Source organism: Venturia canescens, chromosome 1, assembly GCF_019457755.1.
Source record: "Venturia canescens isolate UGA chromosome 1, ASM1945775v1, whole genome shotgun sequence".
NCBI classification, from domain to species: Eukaryota; Metazoa; Arthropoda; class Insecta; order Hymenoptera; family Ichneumonidae; genus Venturia; species Venturia canescens.
In genome coordinates this window covers 15434656-15462507 of record NC_057421.1, presented here as the reverse complement: position 1 = coordinate 15462507, position 27852 = coordinate 15434656, and the positions used below count along the sequence as shown (strand labels likewise).

General features: G+C 42.1%; 1 protein-coding gene across 8 annotated transcripts in view; it reads right to left on the bottom strand.

Moving 5' to 3' along the window:
• CASK (peripheral plasma membrane protein CASK) overlaps window positions 1-27852 on the bottom strand; it is a 192720-nt gene that overhangs the window by 115156 nt on the left and 49712 nt on the right. The window lies entirely within an intron of this gene.

The window sequence follows — 27852 nt, the reverse complement described above, 5'->3', positions numbered from 1 at the left end:
CTTTTTACTGCGGCGGATAGAACAATTCTTATTACTGCTCTTCGAATTAATGTTGCAATCCAGTACGTAGGGGAGACCGGGGCAAAACGGGATACCTAAGGAAATATTGAACTTTTCAGAAGTTTGGGAAGCTCTGTCTATTTTTTACTCCCAAAGACTAAGAAATGTGTACTGAAATTTTGTTTAATTAAAAAATAAAAGAAATCCGAGGCAAAACTGGGTACCCTTCAAAGACTCATGAATTTTTTTTTACTATAATTTTAATTGAATGCACCTTGGGTGCATTTCGCACGACCCGTAACCGAGTGCTTCCGACTTACCACTGTAAGCGTTGAAAGCGAGCTCGGCGCTCACAACGCTCTAACGTACCTCGAACGCACCCTCGTTTATTCAGTTTAAAATGAATGATATGAATAATAACGAAGATTGCCAATGTTTATTTTATAAAAATTTGTATTCTTTATCCACTGAAAAAAAGACAAAAAAATTTTCCTCATTTTTCGAGTACCCCGTTTTGCCCCGGTCTCCCCTATATATTGTTCCCGAGATACTACATTCATAGTACTTTCCTCTAGAATTTTCGGCCTCGTTTTCTCCGTGTATAAATTCTCAAAACGCTTCACCGTTCGGTGTGCACCGAATCAAGGTATTCGACACTTCGATTTGTCTTACCTTCTGATTCTGTCGTCTATACTGCTTGGTGTGTTCAAGGTAATACTTGTAAACATGAGTGGGTAATGATCGTTTAGTTTCTTCACCGATCCAACGGTGAGTGGGTTCAAGCGCTGGGGGTATGAGAGGCCTGGAAGTTGCAATGAAGGAAGATGATGCACCGCATCGTCCAAGGCCGATTGCGCTGTCATCACGAGTTTCACGACTCGAAGGATGATGATGGTGACGGTGGTGGTGGTGATGGGCTATCGGGGGCGACCGACTGCCAGTTGATCTAGGCGGTGGATGTGTGTGGTAGCGTGGATTAACACTGCTACCAGCTGTTGCGGATGAAGAACGCCAATCGAAACGATTGAAGGGTGTCGGTGTTGTTTCGGCCGAGCGTGACTGCTGGGGATAATAAAGGTGCTCGTGACAAGGCGTCTCCGCTGTTGACGTCGCTGCTCCAGATCCTCCAGGCAATGGAGTTTGCGTGAGTGAGCCAATGTGAGAATGCTGGTAGGCCGGCTGATGAAATACCGTGGTTGGAATCGAGCTTGCCCGCAAAGGACACTGCTGCTGCAACGTCAGCACTGGCCTCAGACAAACTCGGCAAGGTGGATACACCTGGGAGTTCCATGAGTGGTAGCAGCATCCCGGCGACCTGGAGCCAAGCGGATCCCTGGTCGCAGGGTAGTTCATGACGAAACTCACATCGCATCAACCTCTTTGTCTCTTACTATCTAACAGGGTCTTTGTGATCTAGCGCTTTACCCTTTTACACGCACTTCATCACTGTCACTGTCCTCTCGGTCCCACATTTCTTTGCTCACTGTTTAACAACCGTGTCACGAATCTTGTTTCAGTACCGAAATCAAATGTTTTCGATGACGCACTCCCGTCCCCGATCATGGCTTCAATGTCTTGAGGTATTCCTTACCTTCGTGAGGCACTTGACACTTCATGGTTTTATAAATTCACTGGTCGTCGATTTACTTTTAGTGGGGGAGGATTATTTCATTGCGAGTTCTGCGAAAAGCGTGAATCTATTGAAGCATGGAGAAACGATCGTTTGTGAAATGATGGTGATTTTTTTCGTTACTCCATATCAAATCGGGCAAACTCTTTTTATGAATGAACCAAACCGGTTGCAATTCAGAAAAAAAAACAGTGGAATCCACTACATTTTGGTCTGGCCAAATGGACATGGTTCGATAAACATAATTGTTTTCTCAGTGTGCTTCGATCGACTTGTTTCTCACTATCCTGAGTTAAGACAAATCTTTCGAAGAATGCGTCTTAATTGAACCGAAATCAGAGGTATTTTGGAAGATTAAATCACCGCTGAGGTTTATTCATAAAGCTCTGTCGGTCGAGTTACAACGAAAGTTGCGAGAGTTAAACGAGCTGTGATTGTTCAGTGAAAATGTGTCTTCCCTGGTCTAGAAAGAGTGGAGTATAACGTTAGGGATTGCGAAAACAAGAGGTACAAAATGGCGTCAAGTTCCCTGGGGATTTACATTCATGTACTTCCTGATTAGAATGTGACACAAACGAGTCGAATGACGGGCATGGAAGAACGAAGGGAAGGAGGCGGAGACAGTCCTCGGAAGTCTGGTCTTAGTTATCACCGATGAAATGAGACTAGGTGTGAAAATACAAGGTAAAGAGCGGAAAACCCGGGAATAAAATAAGAAAGAAACATGCGCGTCAAAGATTGTCCCGCGACGCTCTCACCTAAAGAGTGAAGAGAGGGTGCGTGGCTTTGAATAAAAAGTGCGCTGATGAAACCGGTTTGATGAGGCTTGTTGAGAAAAACTGCTCAAAACTAATTAACGGAGATAGAGAACAGTCGAAAATAATAGCAGTCGACAATTCCTATTGCTCTTTCCTAAAACAAAAAAAAAAGATAATCACACACGATTTTCATTCTTTTTTTTCGCATCGTGAATAATTATTGTAGAAATAAAACCCAGTCCCTCGTGCATTGGTCCACGTATATTTTTATTTCAACGAAGGCTTTTAGCTAAAGGCTGCAAACAAAAATACGTATATTTGGGCACAGCGCCATAAAGTCCGTTGAACATGGACTCATCCTTATCATCTAACCCGTGCTGCAACTACCAACCCTCTCCAATTTCACTCCTGGCTCCTCGTTTCCTTTCTTTTATTCTATTCTTTTCTCTCACTCTCATTTTTTCACTGGTGCTTTTCCTGCTCTCACATACTGATAGTTCGAATGTTTTAGACTCATACTCGATCTCGTTTGTGACGCTGACTCTATACTATCCTGTGTTCATTTAATCGCTCAAGCTTTTGAGAGAACATTTCGTTGACGTGGCTATTCATAGGGGAAAAAGAACCAATAAGAATTATGCGACTTTTGAATAAAACATGAGGATAAAATGCATGAATATGTAGTTGAAAAAAAAACCATGTGGCACTCCAACAATACCAACTGTGCAGGCATAATGAATATCTATGAATTCTGAACTTTTACTTCGTTTCTACGAAATCATTGTTTCATAAGTATTCATAAAAATATTCTGTATCTACGAATATACTGTTTTCAACGGATCGATACGTTTTTTGGATTAGAGAATCGTGCCCGGAATACACGTGGCTCCGTTTTTTTTTTTTTTTTTTTTTTTGAAGAGCTTGGATCAGTCGACTAACCTCATTTGGAATCTTTGAAATCGAAATCCCTTAACACAGTTTGACCGATTAAAAAAAGGCTCTGTCAGCGTACTCAGGACGATGGCAAAAGTCGACTTACAGAGCCTTTTCTTAATCGGTCAAACTGTGCCAAAGAATTTCGATTTTGAAATTTGAAGCTATCTCTCTCGCACTCACGGTTGCGATATACCGACTGATCCATCCTCTTAAAATCCAAGTTTCAATGTATTTGAACAAACATCTTTAAATCATGAGAAATAGTCTGAATTTTTTCGGTAGTTAAGATTCGCTGTCAGATAATTTTCTCATTAGAGTCACGTGTCTTCACTTGGTGCCTGATTTCTACTGTTCGAATCCCAACTATTCCAAGAGATATTTTTTACACAGCAGATTTTCCATAAAACGGCGCAGAAGGTCGAAACTTCAAGGAGTCACTGAAAGATGCAGGATATTGTTGAATGAATAAAAAATCAGTCGTTGCACAGTTTCATTAAATGAAAAATAAAAATAAACGAGGTTATTCCATTGTATTTTTCGTTCTTTGGCGAATGCATGAATTTCTTCACTAAGTAACATCATTTCCGCTCAATTTCGTCGTACCTTCGTGCGTCATTTTCTTTGGGGAATTTTCATCCCCACGGCCCGAAAAGCAGAGCACACAAAGGACTAGGCAGAACTTTAAGGAATTGGCAATGTCTCAAAAAGATTTCTCTGTGCTCATCGACCAACGGAGAACTTTTTGTAGTATCCCGCACTCGATCTCTTTGTTATATTCCTGCTCGACAGACAATTTTTTTCCAATTTTTTTTTCTTACTTTTTCCCCATCTACGACATTCGTTTTCGAATGTTTTTCATATACGAGGACAATACGCCAATTTGAATGGACTCAGAATTTCCAGATATCAACGCCTGGCGGAGTTCGGTTCAATTAGTGATAAATATACACCAGAAACGAACTATCCTTAGCACCATGTTGAAGCAACAACTCTTTCTCTTCGTTTTTGTCAAACATGGAATATTTTCCTCGTACTCCAATGATGGTGCGAAATATTTAAAAATAAAATTCACACGATGAGAGTTGTGTTTCATCAATCACGTGTCCGAATACTGCACTGAAAAATAGTAATTATCCTGCATTGTCGATTGTACATTAATGAATTTTCTCTCAATTTAACTGTAGACAATTATGCGACGTATTTTCACACAAGAAAAATGCGAATCGAGTCGGCCGTGCTCATGTTCGAACATTGGACGCAGAACCGAGGAGATAAAAACTGTGACATCGGCTAGAGCAATGATAAGAGACCGTTCACGAGTGAATCTGTGTAAAGACTGATAGTCGTGAAAGGTGGATGAGGGTGGGGATCGGAGCGTGCCCGAGAAAAAAAAGAGCGAGAGAGAGGATAAAAGTGTAGACACACGCGAGAGGAGAATCCGAGAGCGCGCATTGTCGTGAGTCGAAACTGTCGCCTTTGGCATTTGTGGAAAAAAACAAAGAGAGGAGAGAGGGAGAGGAGAAAAGGGTCGAAAAAAATAAGGAAGAGGTAAAAGTAGTCGTGTAACGAAGGGGAAAAAGGAATGAGCGCAAAAAGAAAAAATGTAAAACAAAAAAGGGAGAGTAAAAAAATGCAAATGAACAGAAAAAGAATAGACAAACGAAGGGAGTAAAGGAAAAGGGTTGAAGGGAACGACGAGGGGAATATCGCGATGGTAAATCAGAAAACGAGGGTGGAGAATGAACGACGCCGGAGGGAAGCTCACGTTGTACTTGCACTGCTCGTTGTTGCATAGCCGCCGTTTGGATCGCCACGTTGCTGCAACAGACGTGCCGAGAAACAGCCAGAGAAAGACGAAGAAGAGGGATGTTTTTCATGCTTGAAAGTCGAACAAAGAGGCCCGATGACAAAACGCGCATGGTTTCAATGGATCTCGTAGATAGGTAGCTAGGATACCGTATATATACAAGGAGTAATATCCCAACGGGACTGCGGAAGCTTCGAAAAGCTTCCTCGTATCCTACCGAGGAGGTATAAACGACAACGAGAATATAATCCTTCCCCCTTCCGCTTCCCTCTCAAAAGCTCGTCCGACATACAAATTTGCTTCATTCCTACAGGAATTGTTACATCCCCGAGCATCCTTTAAACACGTTGATGACAGAAGCTTGACCGCTGGAGGATTGAAGGGATTAATCGAATCGAGAACCCTTAACGCTGAATGCCGGTCAACAAATGAAACTTGTAAAGGGATTATTTATTATTTTGTCGACTTTATGTTGCTTCAACTAGATGCTCGAGTCAGGAAACATGCCGTGTGATAAGGATTTTAGATTTAAAGCCGTAATTCCGTTGACGAAAATGAATTTATTACTTTACTGAACCGTGAAATTTAATAAAATCTTCTTAACACTCTTTTCGTGAAAGACTTTTTTTCAAAGAACCCTTGTTACCTGAAATAAAGGAGGAAACGAAGTGTGACATTTTTAGATCCATATTTGAACATTCAGAGGACGCTTTTTCAAGTGGAAATAGCTCTTTCGTACTAGCATATCTTTGACCAGCACCCGAAGTGTTTAAAGCACATTATATTGATTCCTACTTGACCCAGATATCAGTACACATTGATGAATATTCGTGGACTTCAGAGGAGTTCAAAGCAAAACAAATATGACCTTTGATCTCAAAGTGATATGGAAAATTACGCGACGACTGAATAAAAATATTTTTGTGTTGCTACGTCGATCGAAAACAATTGGATTAACAGTAATCGATCGACCGCGGATGGCACATCAGTTTTTCATCGCCCAAAAAAAGGTGCTTCTAAATTTGATTGAAATTTTCTCACTGATCGAAGTTTTCGTCTCATAAAAGATGGTCCATGGCCAATGAAATAAAAATCATTCAGGAAAATTTGTGTTAAGGATCTTTGAAGTTGCTCCTCTAGCAGCCAGCTGCGAAATCCACAATCAAATACACCAAGTTAGGGATTGAGCTATCTTGCATTAAGCAGTAAGCAAGCTTTCTCCCCAGTTCATAAGTCCATTCGTGAATAAAACAAAACGAAGAACGGGCGTAGAATATATTGAGGCTAGAATAGTGAACTATTGAAGTAACCTGAAACAGGGCATAAGCGGGAAAAGAGGCTTAAAGTAACTCCTGTACTGCATGCTAGTCAAATAAGTGCTAAATTTTCAAAACGCTTTTAGACCAAGTTTAAACGTACCGATTAAATGGATTGTTAGTGGATTTGTATTACAGCATATCTTATTAACATGTAAAGATATTAAAAACGCTAGTTTTGCAAAACCATCAACCGATAAATGCAAATTTCCACGCTGACACATTTTCACTGGTATTTTTCAAAGAATTGTCTGCGTTTTTTCATCGATTTTATTGCAACAAGTCTTATTTTGTTCGTCAACTGGTCCTCTATGAATCCACCATGTAGTTGTGTTTTTTTTAACTTGATCGTTTCACTGTTGCAGCTAATTGTTCATTAAGTGAAAAAACTCCTTCATTCATAATTTCTGAAGGAATGAGTTTAAAGGAAAATCTACGCGGTGAATTCGCAGAGGATCGGTTGAGGAACAAAATGAAACTTGGTGCAATAAAATCGGTTAAAAAATACAGATGATTCTTTGAAAAATACCTGTGAAAATGTGTCATCGTGGAAATTTGCATCTACCAGTTGATAGTTTTGCAAAACTATCATTTTTAATATTTTTTCACGTTAATAAAATATGCTTGAATACATATCTACTAACAATGAGTTTAATCGGTACGTTGAACTTGGTCTAAAAGCGTTTTGAAAATTTAGCACTCAATTGACTAGCATGCAGTACAGGAGTTACCTTAAAATTCACAATTTGCGAAGGTTCGTTGGAATGCGGGAAGAAAAGGGTAAAAAGGTGGTTGAAAGAAGGAGTAAATCGAAAGCAAACGTTGAAAGATGGTAGGGTCGATAGAAATCAGGTAGAAAAAATCAAGCAGAACCCAATTCGAATTCGATCGTTCGAGTGAATGCTTGAAATGTGCTTTCTCCGCTTATAAAGCTCTATCGCACGGCTCCTCAACAGCGTTTTGAAACACGAATGAGCTCGGTACCAATGAGAAATGCACACGTCGGTTAGACCATTACGAATTCCCGCTTGGCCATTTTTCATCCTAAGCAATTGCCATTCTTCTTGATTAAGAACCTCCGCGAGTAGTTTCACTAATTGGTTTGAGACATTGCTTTCCTATTTATACATATCGATGTGAAAAACTATAGCCGAATAAATGAGAAAATAACCTTTGTAATAAAGCACAGACGAATAATCTTTGGTGTGCAAAACTTGGCAAGTCCAAATGAAGCAGATTGAGGGGGGTCCTGCTCTTTGGAAAGTTAAAAAAATCGATTGTTTTCGGGAATTTTTTTGAATAACTCACCATAGCGAACTTTTCAGTAGATTCTCGAGGATATTTCACGAGTGCAAAAATATTGTTTTAATGTGAGAAATACTAACTTGTACATGGTTTATGCTCAAAGTCTGATTGTCGAAATTTCTCAGCGGTGTACAATGAGGAAATCGTAATTATTGTCTGCTTCATACATTTTCTTTCCGTTGAATCTATAAAAACCTGATAAAATTGCGAAGTTCTATATTTTTAGCGAGTTTGAAAAATAAAAACGTTTCTAAAGAAGAAGATTATCACTTCAACGTGCGTAAATATAGAGTTTTGCAATTTTTGTCGCAGACAATAATTACGATCTCCACATTGTGCGCAGCTGAAAAGCTTCGACGATCAGACCTGGCGCATAAACCATGTACAAATTAGTATGTCTCACATTAAAAAAACGTTTTTGTACTTTTTATATATCCTTGAAACTATTCCTAAAAGTTCGCTATGCTGAATTATTCTATCCTAAAAACATTCCCGAAAACAGTCCATTCTTTTGACTTTCTAAAGCAGGACCCCCCTTAAGCAGGCGTTCGAGCTTTTGGAACTCGTACTTTTTGGACAAAATAATTGGAATTGCAAGCTGCCTCGAAAAGTGTTCAATGGCATGATTTTCTGCTGAATTCAAAATCGTTGTTTTTTTTTATCAAAGTTGAAAATAGAAGCGAAGGTAATAGATCGTTGGCTCTTGAGGCAACGATTTGCATTTAAATTTAATCGTCCAAGGTGGAGTACTATGTTAAAAGCTCTTTTAATGTAAGTGGGATACGTGTTAGGACACAAGTAGACTAGCTCACGTACGGAATGTGCCATTAAGATGTAAGAGATAACTCGAGCTTGAGGAAAAATACAAAAGCTCGACTCGAATACCTTCGCAAGCGTGGCAACTATTGGCCCCTCTTGTGAAGACGTGATTCAAGCTTTTATTTTTTTTCTCTCTCTCCATCTTGGAGAGAGAGAGAGAGTACTCTTCGCTGTTTACGCTATCGCAGAGTAAATGCGATCGAGAGGCTGAACAGTTTGGCAAACTTTTATACGGGAGCATGAAATTCCGATTGCGATCCCGCATCAACGAGATTCATTTCCATTGTTCCATTCCATGAACGAAGCACGCCGGTGACAAAGACCTGTGCATAAATAATTACCAAAACTCCTCTCTCTCTCTCTCTCTCTCTCTCTCTCTCTCTCTGTTCTGGTTCATAGGATCCCTGCCATTTCCTTCAGAAAGAACCAGGGCGATCGAAGCATAGAAGCTCTGAATAATCGAAAACGATTTCTCTCGCTCTACTCTGTCCATGAGCCATACACTCGTGCTCATGTCGCTTCGAATTTCTTGTAGTTTCTTCAACTTCAACGTCTGCTCGTTGACACATAACTTTGGCTCGTCCTGGAACAAGTTTTGATAGTACCTAAAGTCTATCAAATTGTACGGATGATGTATGGGATTGCCTAATGGCCCGATCTACGATAACGCAACCGCGTCTAGCACATGAATATATACATATACATTATCCCATCTGTTTCTTGAGTGTCATGTACCGGGTGGTCAGAAAGTCGTGAGCAAACAGCAAGGGATCGTCGAATCGGGAATTTGCGAAAGCACTTTAGCCATCTTCGTGGCCCTGTGCGATTGGCCAAACACTAGACAGTCACGAAAACCCCTTTTTATTCTACTTCCTGAGAGCGGCGAAGTCGTGCAAACAGTACTGAACTCAGTTGATATCTCGTTGACGATGAATGACGAAAAGGAAACATAATTGCAGCACCCGGAATTCCAAACGGTCTTGCAGACCTCCCATTGAATTCGTCAAACGGTGTATAAGCGATGAAGTTGAAGCAGCAATGTGGAACAAAGCTTCGTATGAAATCCTTTCGATACGAGGTAATTGAGTCAGCAGCAATGTCGTATTAGCAGAAGGAGGAAAGCTCACGACGTATGTCGTGTGCAAGGCAGCATATTGAAGGAACTCTTCAATGAAGCCTTTGTAAGTGCCTTAATGCCATAGCCTTCCCAACAGCTTCCCATTTCAGGGGCTCCAGAGGATAGAGTTATACGAGCGTCGTAATAGTGGATGCTAAGGTAACAACTTCTTGGACGAGGACTTGGAGCCTGGGGCTAGTGATGCTACAACCTTGTCGTACATCTTGATATACATATTAGTGTTCCACCTTCAACTTTTCTATTTTTCTACTAAAAACGTTTAAGTGTTATTACGTATAGTTACTGGATAGAGGATTGAATTTTACGCGGAATGAAAGCTTCGTTGGGATATATCAGGGGCAAGATGCTAGGAATTAATTTAAACTAAGTTGAGAGTTGTATATTACAGGCTCTCCTCTCATTCCTTTTTCGGCGTTCCTCAGTGCACACTTAATCTGATTATTTTTCCGTCCTTCACGCTTGATACTGCTGGGGGACTCAATCATCAGAAATCCCGAGCATCAATTCAATTTGGACGAATGGTTCCTCCCCAACGGAGTATTTTAAATCTTTTTAGTAGATTTTTATTCGTCGAATTGAATCACTTGACATATGGGTGGCATCAATATCTCATCAATTTGTGTTTACCAGGCTTTTCTCGAACGCTCATTTTTCTTAAGTTAAGGAGAGGCCTCCGCAGACTAAGTTGCTCAATGGAGAAAAAACAATCACGGAGCTTGACATTGAGGTAAGTGGCGCCCGTAAGTTCTTGTTAGAGCGAGAGTTATCGTATGCTTTTCACGATTCTTGCTCTCTCTCTCTCTCTCTCTCTCTCTCTCTCTCTCTCTCTCTCTCTCTCTCTCTCTCTCTCTCTCTCTCTCCTCTCTGTGGTATACGTACAGGGGAAAAAAAGAAGATTGCATTCGTAGGCAACAGAGCGTGCAAGGAATATTCACTCATCCGATAAAAGGATATAGTAGTGCACTTAAACCGGCTATGCTCACGTTGCATTTCAGAAAACATTTCTCAGTCGTTTTCTCTCTTTCCGCTGGTGATGCTGAGCTCTGGAGGAAGATTATACGAGGTCAGAGCTTAAATTTGCGACAAATTTCAAGGGTAGCAGCAGCGTCACAGGGATGCTATGAAATGAAACAGATGAAAGATTCAGGATAAGATGCGCGGCGAGAGAGCGAGCGATAGAAAGAAAAAAGAGGGGGTGAAGCGAAGAAAGTGCCTATGAAGAGACCGGAAGAAGAAGCAACGACGAAGGAAGAAACTCAGACGAGATGGGGAAGATAGAGCGCAGCGCTGGAGTAGGAAGAGGCCACCCTCTGGAAAAGGGCGTAGGTATACCGGAACTGGGTAGAAGACGCCAACTGCTGGTGGCGGTGTTTGATCGTGCCAGCTAATGCTGGGCCCTCGGGCTATACAGCAATGTCTTCGATACGAGAGCTAAGGGAGAATGTTGGTTTGGGCAACATTGGTAACTATGCCTTCCGATTCACCACCCTCGAACCTCAATGCCGAGTAACCCACGACCCTCCTGCTACTCGATCTCCCTCAGAACTTATACAGCATCTAGAAACACAGCAGATACCAAGCATCCATGCCAGCATAGCCTGGCCCGCGCTCGCGTACTAGAACTTCAAATACCCCTCCGAGCTTTCGCTCCCCTTCTAAATCGTTTCCTTCGCCCCGACGAATCCAGCAGCTGTACGAAATTCAATCAATGTGGACCTAAAGGAAGCTTCCTATTTGAGCGCTAGGAGCCCAGAAACTCTGCTTTCTTATAATCATTCTGTGTGTGCCTTTTTAATATTGAGATTTTGTGAATCAACTGCTTGATTGTGCGTGGCAGTTTCGGTCGTTTATTTCGCGTAAACAATGAAGAATTAGAGAATTGGAAGAATATAGAGATATTCCAAGACAGAAGATCAATTGTTCTAGAATCGGGACTGCGTTCGGGCCTATCTTCTGAAACAATCGACGACAACGATTGTTAATAACATTTTATAATCTCACGACATCGACCTAAGAATCCCCCAAGCGCTTTCGTAACTGACGTACTAATTTTTTCGTTTCAATAGTCCCCTTGTCTGGCGTCAGGAACGAGGTGGTGGCTCAATGCCAAGCAATTGAAAAGAAAGTTGAAAGAACTCCATTGTAGTGCGAGTCTCCCCGAGAGTTAACTCGATAATCTCAATACATCAGAGTGATAATCTACAAGATAATCTTCATTTCAGCTGAATTCACAGAAACTTGATCTTGTTATTTGCCAAAGTGGCATTTGTAAAGAATTCATATACGAAAACACAGAAATATAATTCGAGCAAAAAGAAGTGGAGCATGCGAGAAAGTAGAATAACTAGAATCATTGCTGGTCGTGTCTGTTTTTTGCAATTTGGTGCAAACGAAAAAATCGGATCGGAAAAGTGGTTTTTTTGGAATGTCAAATAAAATAGAGCAGCTCGAGAGAGTTAGACCCAAGCGTGCTCTTTGAGACACGCGCATTGCGGTACTTCGATCCAGCATTAGCAGTGACCGTGAGCGAGATGTATGTTTACCTTGAAAGTAATACTGACAGGTTTATTTGATCCGGCTGGCATGACCAAAGTCTTCACAACCGGGAAGTGCAGTGTAAAAAACAGAGTCTCAGAACATCCGACTAGCTCCAAAAATATCTCTGATGTTCTTGGTTCTTTCGGGGGGAAAGGTCAGCCGAAATAAATGCAAATTTGCGGAGTGTTCCAGTGCGCTATACATTCTTGATGCTCATGGAGCGTAAAGTAAGAATGCGACGAATGAAAATACACGCCCATGGCGAAAAGAATGCTGCCCAAATTATAAAGAATGGAAGAAAAAAATATTCAACAGAAATATTCTCCGCCCCTTTGTATTCCGAGTCTTTTACAAATATTCATGCGAAATTGATTTTTTTTCGTCCCTCGTCCACAGTGGACCTCGCCACGAGGCCACGAATCCTCCTTCGGATTATGCAAGTACGTTCAACAATGGAAGTACACCGGGATAAGTGCACCACATTTTATGACTTTCGTATGGAAATGGAGTCCGGTGTGGGTGATACTTAATGAAACCGTCAACCACCCTTACAACTAAATGTGAGAATACTTTTAATTCAGTTTAACTCGAGCATCGAATGAATGAATTACCATAAGAGTATCTCGAAGTAAATCACACCGCGTCTCCTGACGAGGGCAATTCTGCATGGCCCAGCTCAGTTGCACTGCTATTCGAAGAATTCGTGACTGCACTTATCTGCATATACTTGGAACAAAATACAGAATGACAGTGATTGAAAATACTGGAAATCTGAAACTCTTCAAACAGCACTTTTCTGGTGTGAAATATTTACGAGCCACGAACCCTAATAAAGGAATGTCCCTGATCTTATATTCATCCACAGAGATACTCGTCCTGGTCAAATACTCGAACGTCATTACTATTTCAGACCGTCTAGACTTTTGACCTCGTAGTTATTGTGGCTCTACAAGCTTTCCTGCAAAATGCAAACTGTACGAGTTCCTCTTGGAAGAACCTTTGGATCTTTTGGACTTTGAAATCATCTGTTATCCTAAGTAGTTGGCGACTATATTGCAAAGTGGTGGAGCGAGGAAAAGCTCGTGTAGTACCTTCTCTTGCAGCTTGTCGAAGAGCTTAGTCATGTTGGTACATGTGCCATGGTTTTGTCTTTCTCTCCTTGCCTCTCTCTCTTCCACTGTCTTTCTGTCAGTCTCTCCCCTTCTCTGATTCTTAACTCTCTCTCCCTCTCTCTGTCTGATCTCCATACGTTCTAAAATGCTGAGACAAGTCTTATCGAAAAGCTTCGCATAAGCAGCCGAACTTTAACCATATGATCGATGAAGAGAATGGGAAGAGACACAGCTTAACTTGGCATCCTTGTTCGTGATGTCGCCCTTTCGTGGAAGTGCGACGTAACAATAACTTTCACATTTACAGCGTATGCTGTGGAATTTCCCGCCAGTCAAACTTACTTTTGTAAAGCATATGTAATTGTTACGTTAAAGTAATTTTCACTCCGATTCTCTGACTTTTCTTTACAACTTGCTGATTCTTCAGCAAGAGCTATCGGGGTCGATTTTGGAGCAGGTTTTCACTGGCAACTGACCATAAAGCGTGTGGAAATCAAGTTAGTTCCTCAAGCTCAAAGCTCCGAGGAATGTTTTACTAACGTGCCCAAATTTCGAGTATAAACGATGCGAGTGAAACGAAGGGCGAGAGTTCAAAGACACGTGTATAACTATACTCCATTTCTTTTTCACTTTTAACATCTATCTTATACGAAAACTCTTATTCTTGATGAATCTGCTTTCACAAAGGGGTTTTGAGGACAAAATAAATAATGAGAAGAAAATGTGAATTTTTTATCGTCGCTTCTGTGGCTACAGCTTTGTACCGCAGAAAAAATATTACCGCATACAAATTTTTCATCATCTCAATAATGATATTGTAAAATGCAGCAACGGTTATATTCGCACTTAAAAATTAATTGGCCATGGAAAAGGCCGAGTGCAAGTAAAACCGTGTACGCAGCTCAAGTACGTCCTAATATTTTTATAATCCACATACTACCGCAAAAATAGTCTCACTGGAAAAAGGCGAAAAACGTGCGAAAGTAAACGAGAGCATTAAGCATCCAGTAACATGTGGTGCAACTCGCGCAGTTTTATGAAGACAACGATGATGATGATGATGATGATGATGTATGAATCACGTTCTGTTGAGGGGATAAGGAGTAGATGTACGTGCATCTGACCCAAGTGTACCGCACTCAAAGTTGTGTACGTGTTTTGAAAATACGTGACGAAAGTACCAGGAAACATTGCTGGTGCAAGGCCGACAGCTCTCTCGCTTAGTGCCAAACTCTCTGCCTTTATCTGACCCCGATACAAAATATAGTTTAGCCGAAGAGGTCAGCAGCAGTCGAATATCTCGTAGAAACGCTTCTCAATGCCTTGATGATTTTCACACCGAATAAAGCTTCGATCCTGTATCACGTTTACAAGCCAGTGATTGAGAATCACTTTTCTTTTGGACCTAACACTTTTTCCATTGAAAAGCTACCGATTAAACGAAAACCCACGGCCACGATCGATGTATCGTTCACGCTGGAAACGAGTCCTTCAAATTCAGACTCGAGTCGCCCATCAAATGTTCTGCGCGTTGGAAACGCGTAGAAAAAAAACACAACAAGCCAAACACGGGGAAGTTGACCGCTCTCATCGGTCTTTATAAAATGACAGCTGCTCAGTGCCACAATTAAAAATCCGTCACATTGACCTGGTGTCGAAAATTCTGTACGAAACCAGCCAACGAAATTCATTATTTTTTCTCAAAATATCAAGCCAATTAACGATAAATCACAATTTTTTATTTAAAAAAATGAAAATATATAAAATATGACATATTCGAGACGTTCGAACGGCTCGCGAATGTCCAGTAACGTCATCACGGTTTCGTTGCGTCAAGTCGAGTTACCAGTGGTCGTCGAATTTCAAGCGAGTTTTTAATGCAACACGGAATTCCTGCTCGCTGATCGTGAAGTTCCGAAGACAATGATCTCACGCCTCGATTGCGCAATGATTATTTCAGCGTTCAGTTCGTTCAACGAATCCTCCAGTTTTTTACGGAACGAAACATTACGATGGAGGACCGCAGCTGCAGTAAGATGTGCACGAAATCATAAATGAATGAAATTTTGGGGTTCATCATTCCTGTGATGTATTCACAAGGCTTGTGAGCCACTGGTCTTGCGGGCTCGTGGTAAAAGACGTTAAGCTCACGTGTAGCGAATAGGGAGAGTGCAAATTGCCTCGTCATAAAATATACGTAAAATATACAGGAATTTGTATAGATGTATACGAAGGATCTTGTGGTAAACACCAGCTGCGGTAAGGAAAGTTGCAGCATACGCCCCCGCACGGGGAATGGAAAACGAGAGTCTGTAAGGATATTATACGTTTTTTCACTCAGTCGAGTTTCCGTTATTTCATGGCTATACAAATGCCTGATGGTACCAGCTTGGAACTCCTATGTGCTTACAAACCACACCCCTTTATGTACGTATATATAAAGCACGACCGACGTGGATTTCTCGTTTCAGACATTGTGGAAATCCCCATTTTCGGGTCGGGTATGTGGAAATATAATTGCGATCATAATCATCGCAACAGATGTGTGAATCTCTGCAGACTTTTAAGACGTTTATTCATGTACACTCGAAACCTGAGACTCCAGCGAGTTTCTGAATTCGAGTTTCAAATCTTCCGGTAAAAATTTATCTCGAGCTCGAACTTTACGGATTTTTCCTCAACGATTCAAGCGGATTGATATATATTATCGTTGGCATATCGCAAACCTCGTTGTCACAGACAATTTTCAGCTTTTTTTATTTTACCCTCGGAACAGAACGTCGGAAAAAAATTCTCGTGAAAAAATCTCTGAGAAGTCAATTGAAAAATTTGAGCCAAATCACATGGACGTTGGACATTCTCATGATGAAAGTTCCATCCATTGAAAGATTTCAACAGAAATGGAGAGGTTTGAAAATTATAATTGGCAGAAGAAACGAAGTGTCAGAAATATTGTCACGCTGGGAAAAAAAATGATTGATTCAATAAAAATTGATGTTATGGAAGAGTTTTCTCCATTTAACTGCAAGTTTTAGATCAAACTTCGGTTTTATTTAAAACTCTTTTTTTCCTTCTAATGATATTTGACCTTGCGATGATCATATATTTCATTGGCACCCCTTAATGCCACATTTCGTTGTTCCAATTCCTATTTTTTCTTAGTGCAGTATAATGGATGATTACAGAAATAATATTTCTATGAAAAGTTCAATTTCCAGGTATATCCGCGTAACTGGAAATTGAATCTCGCAGAAGATTTTTGTGTGTATATCGAAAGCGTGGAGCTATCCCTTGCATCAGAAGTTTATCATTATTTTGGGGGTCTCGGTTGCTGCGTTTCTACACATTCGTAAGCTATAATCTCTTCTCCAGAATTTAATATCCGTTGGCGATATAAATTTCGCTTTGAGGAAGAAGCGCGTAAAAAATTTCAATATCGACCAGCAACGGTGTTTTTCGGGGTTGAAAAATAGTCGATGAGCCGAACAGGCAACGAAATTAATTAGAGCGTATCATGAAATGTGGGTGAACATGAAACCCGGTCGGAAATATTTATCGTCCGGAATTTCGAATAACTCTTGAATAAGGAAGAAGTCGAAATCGCGCGAGGATAAATCCAATATTGTCAAATAAATTCAAAAAATTCAGCCGAAATTAATTATCCGAGGAGATTAAAATTCTGCAAGCCGATTCGCCTCGATTGTTCGAGTGCGGGTGAAGGGCGAATTTGCCAATTGTATTACCCGCAAAATTTCATCCCAACTATCAATTTACAATTAAACGAGTCAGCCCTCAGAATCGTACAATTATCGATACGTGTCAAACGAGTGGAGAATATCGATTCGAGCTGTGTTGTGACTGTAGTTTTCACTGAAAATTCGCTTTATGAGTGTATGTACTCGTAGTTATGAGAGCCAATCGAGTCTCGTTAGCGTATCGATTATATACCGCCGTGCAGAAGAGTCGCCTGTATTTGTGTATGTATGAATTTCCATACAGAAATAACTGCAAATATCCAGGATGCTCCAGCATCCTGATCAATAGAGCGTGATCAATTTCAGGACCGAATATCTCGGATCTAAAAGTCCAACGGAGTTTTCTAAGAAATTTTTTCTCTTTCATTATATTAATTATTAAAGTTGATGCGCCGAATTGAGTGGGTGAGCCGCAGTCCGTGGGTTTGGTGAGCTTCCCACTGAGCGTGGTTACCGGGGATATTGCGATCACTAATTCTCGTGCGCTACGCCCTGTGACTTGAGGCTGATCATCGCGGGACTTTAATCCGTTTAACCTCCAATAATTTATGCATCGTCGGAATGAGTTTGACTCAAAAAAAAAGCGTCATATTGAAATTCCAGTGGCGAAATCAAAAGACAGGGCTGGACTCCAGTTTTCAAAAAGGACGAAATTGTACATTTGAGTTTGTCTTCTCTGAGGCAGCAAAGAGTAAAGTAAATGAAGATGAAATGAGTTTTTCCATACAAGCGATGTCTTTTCTGTCAGAAGGTTTTGTGTTGGTAGTCTCTTAGGCCACTCGGTTCAGAAATATCGTAAAATTTTATAAAATTCGTTACATTGGGAACTTTCATTATAACGCCATTTTTTGGGAATAGCAAGAAGCGAGTAGAGGAGAGCGGGGCAAAACGAGATACCTAAGGAAATACTGAACTTTTCAGGAGTTTGAAAAGCTCCGTCTATTTTTTACTCCCAAAAACCAAGAAATGTAATGAAATTCTTTTCGATTTTCAAAAAAAAAAAAAAAATTTACCGGGGCAATTTCTCTCAAAAGTTCGTGAATTTTTTTTTTACTATAATTTGCATTCAACGCACCTTGGGTTTGGGTCCGTTTTTATTTTATAAAAGTTTGTATTCTTCATTCATCGAATCATGGATTCGGTGTTAAAGTTGTGCGCAGTGGGCACATAATTTATGAACAGGTGTGACCACAGACAATGGTCCGCCAAAATAGGGGAGTTGGGGCGAAATGACCACTCGAGGCAAAGTATTTTTTTTTATTCACATTTCATTCGATTTCAACGTAAATTCGAGACATCTCGTCAGAATCTTCAGTAGAGCATTTTTTCGAGGGGAAGTCCCCTTTGCCCCATAATTTTTTTGACAGAATATGAAAAATTACTGTGAAAAATCAATTTTTGAACACCGCAGTAGTTGACAGCACATATGTAAACCGACAAAACATCTAGCTTAATTGCTCATGGCATCCACTTTGCCCCAGGTTCCCCATATCTGAAATGACCGTCGTAGACAGTGGTGGAAATTTAAAAAAAACATGATGTTTAAGAAAAAATATATTTTTTGTTCATATTCGGACAAATATAAAAATTGAGAAAAAAGTCAATAAAAATTCCCGAATTTTCCGGGTATCCCGTTTTGCCCCGCTCTCCCCTACATTTGTTCCTATTGGACACGCGTTCTTCGCGGTCAAAGTTATTCGGTTAATCTTCTTTTACTCATCAAATATTCAAAATGGAGGTTAAAGTGAAGATTGCGGTAGAGGTGGAGGTCAGTATTAAGGTCAAGATCAGAACAAAAGTTTTTTTCAAGTTTGATGTTTGATCTCGTTCTGAATTAATACGTAGAACGTATTCCATCCCGGAAATGCGTACCCGATGGTAGTTCTACTTTAATGTTATATTAACATGCTTCAGTCCTGAAGTTATTAATAGATAGCGCTGCCCAAAACGGTTGGGTCTACCCAACTTCACTTTTCTCTGCTATTTTAGTTACATTGAGATTTTAGTTTTCTTCATTTTCCCACTAAATAGCGTTGGCGTAAATTCAGATAGTTCAGGGGCCGGCGTTCGAAGTGTTTTGCTAATATTTCGAAAATTTTCATCTCCATTGCGATCAGAAATGTTATTTCCGGAGAAAAATATCTTGAACGGAAGCTGATCTTGTTTCGGCTACTTGGAATTCGTAAAGGCATTTATTTGAATGGCCGAAAATGTGAAATTGTCGAGGACGATTTCGACATTGTTCCTCGAGTGTGTATATCTGCTACAGGGAAAATGAAGATTCTCGTTGAATAACGTAAGGTCCACGGAGATACGGTGTACACTATAAATATCCATGAACGTCGCCATATTGAAGGAAACTTTTCATCAGGAAACGTGAAATTATTGGTTTTCGTTCTCGGAGCGTGAAAGATGGAAGTCTGCTACGAAAGGACGTCGGAGGTATCCGGAACGAAAGTTATCAGCATGCAAGCCAGCCATCGCGCGCGAGTGAGGATTCGTCGCCATTTCGATCGTCGGGGGAGAGCTCGACGGTTACATTCTCGTTGAGAGACGCCTGAGAGATAATTTCGTTATGCGATTGGACGAGATTCGTGCGAAAAAAGGAGAAAGATTTTTTTAAATCTGCGACAGCGAGTGTAAAAACGTGGCCTGGAAAAGTAATGGAGTTTGACAAAAAGAAAAAGGATAAAAAATCGAACCGACGAAGCGTCGCAGACCGGTTACCGGTTGGCGCATTCGCTCCGTGGAAAAATCGTCTCCCGACGGCACAAAACGAGAAGGGGCGGAATAAACTAACTGCTAACTGCGTCACGTGTACCGCTGATACGTTTTTTTTATTTCTCCCGCTCTTCTGGGCCGTTTTTTTTTACAATTTTCACATCAACCGGAGCGGTAACGATGGGAAAATGCATAGAGTTCACAAGAGCCCTGATAACAATGTAAATATGTGTTTTTTATTCCATCCTGCTCTTTTATTTGGCCATCTAACTCAAGTGCTCGAATGATACTCGACTTTGAATTATTTTATTGAGTAAACGCCACACTCGTGATGGATATATAAATTCAAATATTTATTTTCAACAAGTTTCTTTCAACAATACAAATAAAACTGTCCGAATCATTTCAATCCGAGTGTCCTCAGGACTTTGTTCGTCAATGAATTATAAAACAACATTCGAATCGATTTGTTTCTCAAAGCCCCCATGTGAGCACAGTTGTCACTTTTGAAAAATGGATAATAAAATTCCGAGTACAAAAATCACAGGTACAAAATATTTTTCACTCAAATAATAAGCCCCTCGAATAATTATCACTAGTATTTATTCATCACCAATTGTGCAGGGAACTAAAAGTCGGGCGAGTGTAACGACTAGCACTGAACGAACGGTGCTTTAACGAGGCTCGTCAAATCGCATCGTTAGCACGACCAGGTCGTATTCAGCACCGAATTCACTGGACTAACAATGGGCAAAAGAAACTTGATAATTAACAATAAAAGTTTATGTTTCACGGCACATAGGAGGAAGCATAAACGAAAATCTGAGTTTGCGAAATATTGGCGAGCGAGGGAGGGGGGGGGGGGGGGGGGCGAGAGAGAGAAGTCAACAATACTTCGTGATGACTCAGTTCGGAATAAGTGCATACGAAGAATTATTGCTCATGCTACACAGAGGAACGTTTAGCACATGCGAAGACAAAAAGTCTGCATTTAGTTCTTGAACGCACTAGCCGCGTACGAGGCCAACGACCGAGAGGGCCACCTACGACGGTGTACGAGTGTGTACAGCGTAGTGACGACGTGCATGTGATGGAAACGCACAGGCGCACTGGACAGGTTCACGAAGCAAAAGCCAGTGGGGATCCTGGTCGACGGCTGATATGCGTTAGATTCAACGAAACAGAGAGAAGGAGTCAGCAGAGAGGAGGGAGGATATAGAGTTGGATTTCGCTGCAAAAAGTGAGCTGGGCAGAAGGCGAACCAAAGCTGTTGCGCGGTCCTCGCGACGAGTTCATCACGTACCGAATCGATGGATCGACATTGAAGAGTCAACTCCACCGTGTCGCAATTCCACGGTGTGACGGAGAGGAAAATCATTTTTTTTGTTCCCCTCATTCCATCTTCCATCAAGGACACCATTAATTGAGAATTTTGAATTGGAATGAATGAGTGAAAAAAAATACATTAGCTCGGTTTGTGGACTCGATTTGCACGCGCGTCTGTCGCAGACGTTCCAACCTCAAAAGCTGGATCTTCGTTTATCCTCAAAGAATCAATGCGATTGGACGGTTAATCCATCAACGTGGCCAGCGGTTAGCCGTCACGAGCGATCGGGGTTAAGGTGATGGTCGAATATGGTGGCATTAGGCTGAGGATACTCGGGGGTGTGGGAGTGATTTCTATAGATCCTGTTGAAACGCCTTTTTCACGAGAGGTAAGGTCAGGTCTCGTTGATATTGTTTAAAGGCAGAGATCCTGGAGCTTGATAGCGTCGAGATTCTTTCGACGTTCAGATTCGTTTAACAAATCTTTCTCAGTCTCGTGGTAAGCATTGCAGCGATGCTCTTATCGTTAGTATTGACACACCCATCATAATGAGACGAAATAATGAGTGCACTGAAGAAATCCACAAACACAGTAAAACCGTTGAACTTTCGTGGTAAATAAAAAAAAGTCACACTTGTGTTAACACGAGATGATTTGCGGAAGTAGGCTTCGAACGAAGCGAAGTAGGTATTCAGCTCAGATGATTTATCATTGACCGTAAACGATTGATGCGAGCGTTTTTTAAATAGCTAAGCAGCGTTAAACGATGCGTTGCTGAATATCCGTTGACTCATCGAAAGGTCTTAAGTCTCAACGAGCATCTGATTGAGTTAGCTTGTTTTTATTTATCCTGAAGGAAGTTGCGCGCGAATCTCACGCGATGATGCCGGCAATGGCGACACGTGATGCGCGCAAGGGGAAGAGGGGGATCGGTGGATATACATCAGCCGGTGTAGGCTCTTCCCGCCACCCCATCGGAGGACACGAATCGAGGCGACTCGAAAAACTGCGAGACTTTAGCGAGCTCGTAGCGACGCGGAAATTCGATGAGAGAGAATAACTAAAAGGAGAGAAAAAAAGAAACGGCAACGCTTGGAAAGTTAACGACGAATAAAACGAGCTGACACGAGTCTCTGTCGCGGGCTGCGTCGCTCGCGATCTACGTTCTGCGGCATACTAGCCAGCATACCCTGGCGCCCGCGGCATCCCCTTCCACCACCCCCGCCGCGCCGCTGTGCTTCAAACCCCACCGCACCCTTTTCGTCCCCTACCCGTTGGCAGATCCGCCAACCTCTTTCCCCGGGACCACCCTCAACGTGACTCGCTTCCCTTCCGCACCACCCACCCGCCACCAGCGAGAGCAGCCCAACCACGGAAGAGACCCGACGACTCTCGCACTCTCAGTCGAGAGTATTCAGTGTGCGTGAAAGACACAGAGCAAAACCACCCACAACAGCCTCGCGAGGCAAAGCAACCTCGCGAGAGCATCCACCCCACGGATCCCCCACGGGGGTGAGCTACTCCGTGAAAAATCTTTCCTCCTCACTTCTTCGACGTTTTCGTGCATAATGTTCCTTCCATTACAATTTCAAAATACAAAAACCACGAGCTCGTCGCAACTTTTCGGACTGTATGTGGATTTGTGAAACGTCAGAGGTTTTGCAGGCCCGTTTGCTCGGGCTTACAAGTTCGTAAGAGAAACTGCCTCGCTATCCGTAAGCCTGCGCTAATACCTTTCTCTTCAAACGCAAAAGCCTCCGACTTTATTGAAAAATCGGGCCGCGACCGCTATCCTTGCTCAGGTACAAAGTCCATTAGTCGTTTTTTCTCAGTTCTGGAAATGAGCCAAAATCCTTCCAATCTGGATTTTATTGTTGTAGCCGGTTTTTAGGAAGATTCTAATTCCGTTGATCGACGTGAGATTCAACCTGCGAATCTGCGAATGACCCTTTCGCATATATTCGAATTGACTAACCTTCCAGTGAGCTCGTCCTTTGCTACGATCAAAAGTTCGCCGCTATCTTTGTCGCATAGCACCGCGATTCGTGCGCCCGATGACGTTCCCGTCCCTTCGCTCGGGAACGTCATCGAGGCGGGTCGTCAATAATCATTACCAAGGAGTCTCAGTCATACCGTACGAGATCCGATCTTTTCTCCATTTCATTGCCGATCGTCCTCCTCCACAGCCTCCGGGCAAGAGCCACCGAGAGACTTCACCGTATAAAAAAAACCAAGTTTTCTTTATTGTACATTTGACGAGCGTTCGGTCCATGAGTGAATGAATTATCAGTGACGGATGTGAATAAAGAAAATGACATCTATATTGGTCTATATTGAATAAAGTGAATCTCACAAATGTTATTTGCACCACTGAAAATCAGCCTTCAACATCGCTACATTATTCACCGACAGCAGGAAGCTTCAGGCCGATAACAAAGCGATAGACCGTCGGAGATGCGATCACCGACAAAAAAGCCATTGAATTCCCGCGGAAGGAATCTGCACAGGACAAAATGTTATCGCCAGGCGCTTTTTGTTTAGCGAAAAGCTCGCTCAGGGGTTTGACACTTTTTTGTTGCTTCGGCAAGCGTAGCTGATCCGAATGAGAAGCACATTCGTGTTATGACGTAGAAGCCGATGCGAGGGTCTCTTCTTTTGAATTATTCTCGCACTAATTACGAAACAAACGTATCGCACGGCTCGAGCGAAAATCACTCAGCCGCGAACACGAAGATATCCTCGGAGCTGTAGGATCCACTGTCGTCTCTACTGCAAAGTCTATTTGCGTGGCACCACTAGTTTCTACTCCGTGTTTCAAGCTCAACCGAAGCATTGGAACCGCAGGACCTCGCGCAGAGAAGACGACTCGGCGTGTGTGTTTCTGTACATGCACTGCGAGGATCGACTGTCCTCTCTGCACGACTGTCGAGTAGATACGACCTGTTCGCGTCAGACACCATTAGCAGCTACAGCTACAGTGCTTTTAGCTCCCGCCTCGGTTTCAATACTAATGCAAGCAGGGAGTACAAGACTCGCGGAGTCGAGCGCGCGGAGTCTTATCGGATTCGGATTCGCCGGTATTCAACGTACACCCCCATTTGCATTTTTAATTTACGGTTCCCGTTTCCCCGCATTCTCCATGAATTATCTTTTCGCTGGGACATTCTTTCTCGTTTTAACAATGAAATATGAATGTCAAACGCTCCACGGAGTGCGAAGATTGCTTACCAGTTCGAGCACAGCTAGCCTGTATCCGGTCAAGTTTAATGAGCTGGAAAACCGGGAGCAGCCAGATAAGAAAACCTGCTTCAGGACGGCGAGATAGCATTAGAGAGATGTGGAACGAAGTTAACGGAGTCGGGGCACTGGGAGCGTCAATCTAATGAGAGTTTATTCATAATTTCTTGGAAAAATTCTCGATTACGAATGCCCCGAGTCTTGACACGCGCGAGTGGAATTCATGACGGAGACTCGTCTACCTAACGAATTCCTTCATCGTTCGTCAACCGCGAGAACATCGATATTTCTAAAACCATGCGCGAATCTCTCTGGTTTAAGTTTCGGGGCAGGGACGCGGTGAGAGAAATTTCAGGAAAGGTGGCGGATGCACTTGGAATTTATATCGCGGCGAAGGTAGAACGCAATCCTGAATTGATATAATCAAAACGTGCCTGTACGCGGAGACTGCGGTGGGAGATGTAATTAACGAGAGACACGTACGCTCAAGCCAACCGATGCAAGGCCATGCAGTGAGGCATCGCATCTAGCTCGTTGGACTGGTAGTACAGCGCAGTGTCTGGTTGCTGCTGGTGCTCGTTGTCGATGATGTACGTTTGGTGAATGCTGGCAGGCAGCGAGTACGCGCGATATCCACCAAGCAACTAATGCGAATATCGATTGAGTGCTTAATCCACGAAACAGCCCTTGACGCGTCCTCAATTCTCCTTCGTATTTTCCTACTTCCGATTCGAGTACAGCAAATTTAAACGATTCTTCGCGTGGATATTACATCGGGGATGAATATTCTTGGGATTAATTTTAGTTTCGTTGGCGCACCGTTAGAAATCCGCATTGACAGCGACGATGATTTTCCCTCGTGTGTTTTAACTTTTTGTTTGCTGCGATGATTCGAGAAGGATGTGCGCGACGCACCATTTTCCATGTGCTCTCCATTTTTCATTTGTGCCATCGAAACGCACCCGTGAATTTGAGCACACAATCGGTGCAATTACTCACTGGACAACGCTCGCAGATTACATGTTGGAATGAGCAAATAAGAATGCTCGATCGAGTTGGAAATCGAACGCAGACCAAACATTTGTCAACAGCTTTTACACGTGTACGTGGACCGAAACAAGCGTTCAGGAATGCGACTGAACAAAAGATTGAGTGTGATAGCCTCGTCCCCGAGCCACCATTCTCTGTCGTGAAAATTAAATATTTATTTCTATTTTTTTATTCCCTTCCTTCCGTTCTTTGCGAAATAGCTCGATTTCCAGCCCAAAATTGTCGTCCCAACCAACCGAAGCAATTCACTATTAAAGCGCAACTAATAAATCACTCGCTGTACGGAAAATCCAGTGACGAATCCGTGATACACAAGTCTGCTTCGCACATATGTGAGCTCTCGTTTATTCATGCGGATGTGGCTGCCCGCGTGTGTGTACCTTTGCACTGTGAAATGGGCGATCTAATCTCACTCGGTAGTAAACAAACAATAGACGAATTAGATGCCCAATTAATAGCGGTCTCTGCGATAAGAGTTTTTGATTTGTACATTTTCGTGCGTTACATCGCAATTTTATACCGTTTTTATGGTATTTTTATTACCGATAATTACGCCATAAAATTCGACTATAAACTACTCTCTTTACATCAGTAAATCGGTGACTCGATTCTTCATTTTGACAGCAAAGCGAATGACCTTTCAATCTATCTGTTCAGAAATGCCATTCATTTGTGCTCGTGAAGTGCATATGCTTACGAAATATGAAAAAATGTCCCGATGATTTCATATTATTTCTCATGATAAAACAAAAATGTGAACTCGAGAAGCATGCAGGCGGGTTTCGCCGTGTTTCCTCTGAGAGAATGGAAAACAGTAGGGACTCTTTTCGTTATTCTCGTACAAGGGAAGAGGTCGCATGGGACTCGAGCCGGGTAACCGCATCGGCGGATAATGCCACAACAGCTTAAACACACACACACGCTTACACGGAGAGTAGTACTGTAGGGAGAACAAAAAACTTTCTCAAATGCTACACAAGCTGCAATATGGAGTGCAACAAGTGCAATTTTCTAGCTTGCTTTACCTTATCTCTGGTGCGCATCGAAGTTAATTAGATTACGAAAAATAAAGGGGCCAACAGGCGAGAATAAAAAGTCCGTTGGCTCTGTTTTTCTTCGTACATTCGTTCTCTCTTCGTTTCGTAAAAAAACGTAGTCGCGATATCTTGCCAGGCTTTTTCCTCTTTCGCTCTTCCGACTATGGGCCGTGCCCATTGTGACCAAAAATTCTTTGTCGATCCAAGTTTATTCGAGGGTTTTCATGCCCGCGCGATGCAGCGCAGCTATGTAATTAACGTTGACGCTTTTGTTTTCAATATTCCGTATTCATAATAATTGCTAACTTTCCAGCGAAAGAAGACACGATGCTCAACGGACCAACTTCAAATAAAATTCCAGCAAAGCTCTCTGTCCAACTTTTCTTCTTCATTATCGCTCCACCACCCGAAACAAACGGTTTCTCGAAAACACTACCCCGGGCCAAAAAAACCTCGTTACGCAGCCAGTCATAAATTGGATCGAAAGAAGAAAGTAGTGCGCTCGAACCCACATATTTTTCTCTCGTAATTATGCTGGATTAGTGAGCGTCCATAAATCATACGAATAGCAGGTTTTACTGAAAAGGAGCTTCGCCAATCGAAAAAAAAAAAAAAAAAAAAAAACAAGCCCGCGAAGGAGGAATGCACGATTTTCCGACTGCGTGTGAACGTTTTCAATGGAAAACTCATTAACGCGTGACCTTTGGGATCTCTTTGTCACGAGCTCAATGTAAAGCTTTCGAATCGCAGTTTATTCTGGATCGATCAGCAACGACCGAGCGACACAATATTGACAATCACACTTTTTCGTCGATCCAAATTGGAGAAAATTTCTGCATATATTTTCAATGTTTATACAGCACCCACGGTATCCGTAAATTTGATACCCGCTATTAAATATCAGCCTCCGCGCGAATATACACATCGACGTATAACGAAGACTTCTCGCTCGCTAAAGTTTGAACGATCACCCCCCGGGTCTCATTTTGATGCACGAACGCTCCATTATTAGTGAAAATGGGTCACTGGCTCAACGTCAGACCTCCGAGGGAACGGATCGCTGACAAATATTCCCCTGACGAACGAACCAATTACCCGGCTCTAACAGCAAAGGTAAGCGAGAAGCAGTAAGGTGCGAAGACAATGTGAGATAACTCTCGGTATCGGACCAAACGGAATGGAATAAAATTTCATTGAGTTTCGGTCGGTTTCAAAAGATTTTTTCGTTTATGCAAATTTTGATGGCAGTGAAAAGCGTACGACGGAAGGGACGAATTCTTCGCGAGGATCGAGTGAATTCCGTTGCAAGTAATTTGTAATCGAAGTAAGTCATCGAAATTCGACGATTTCGTTGGATCTCAAAAGC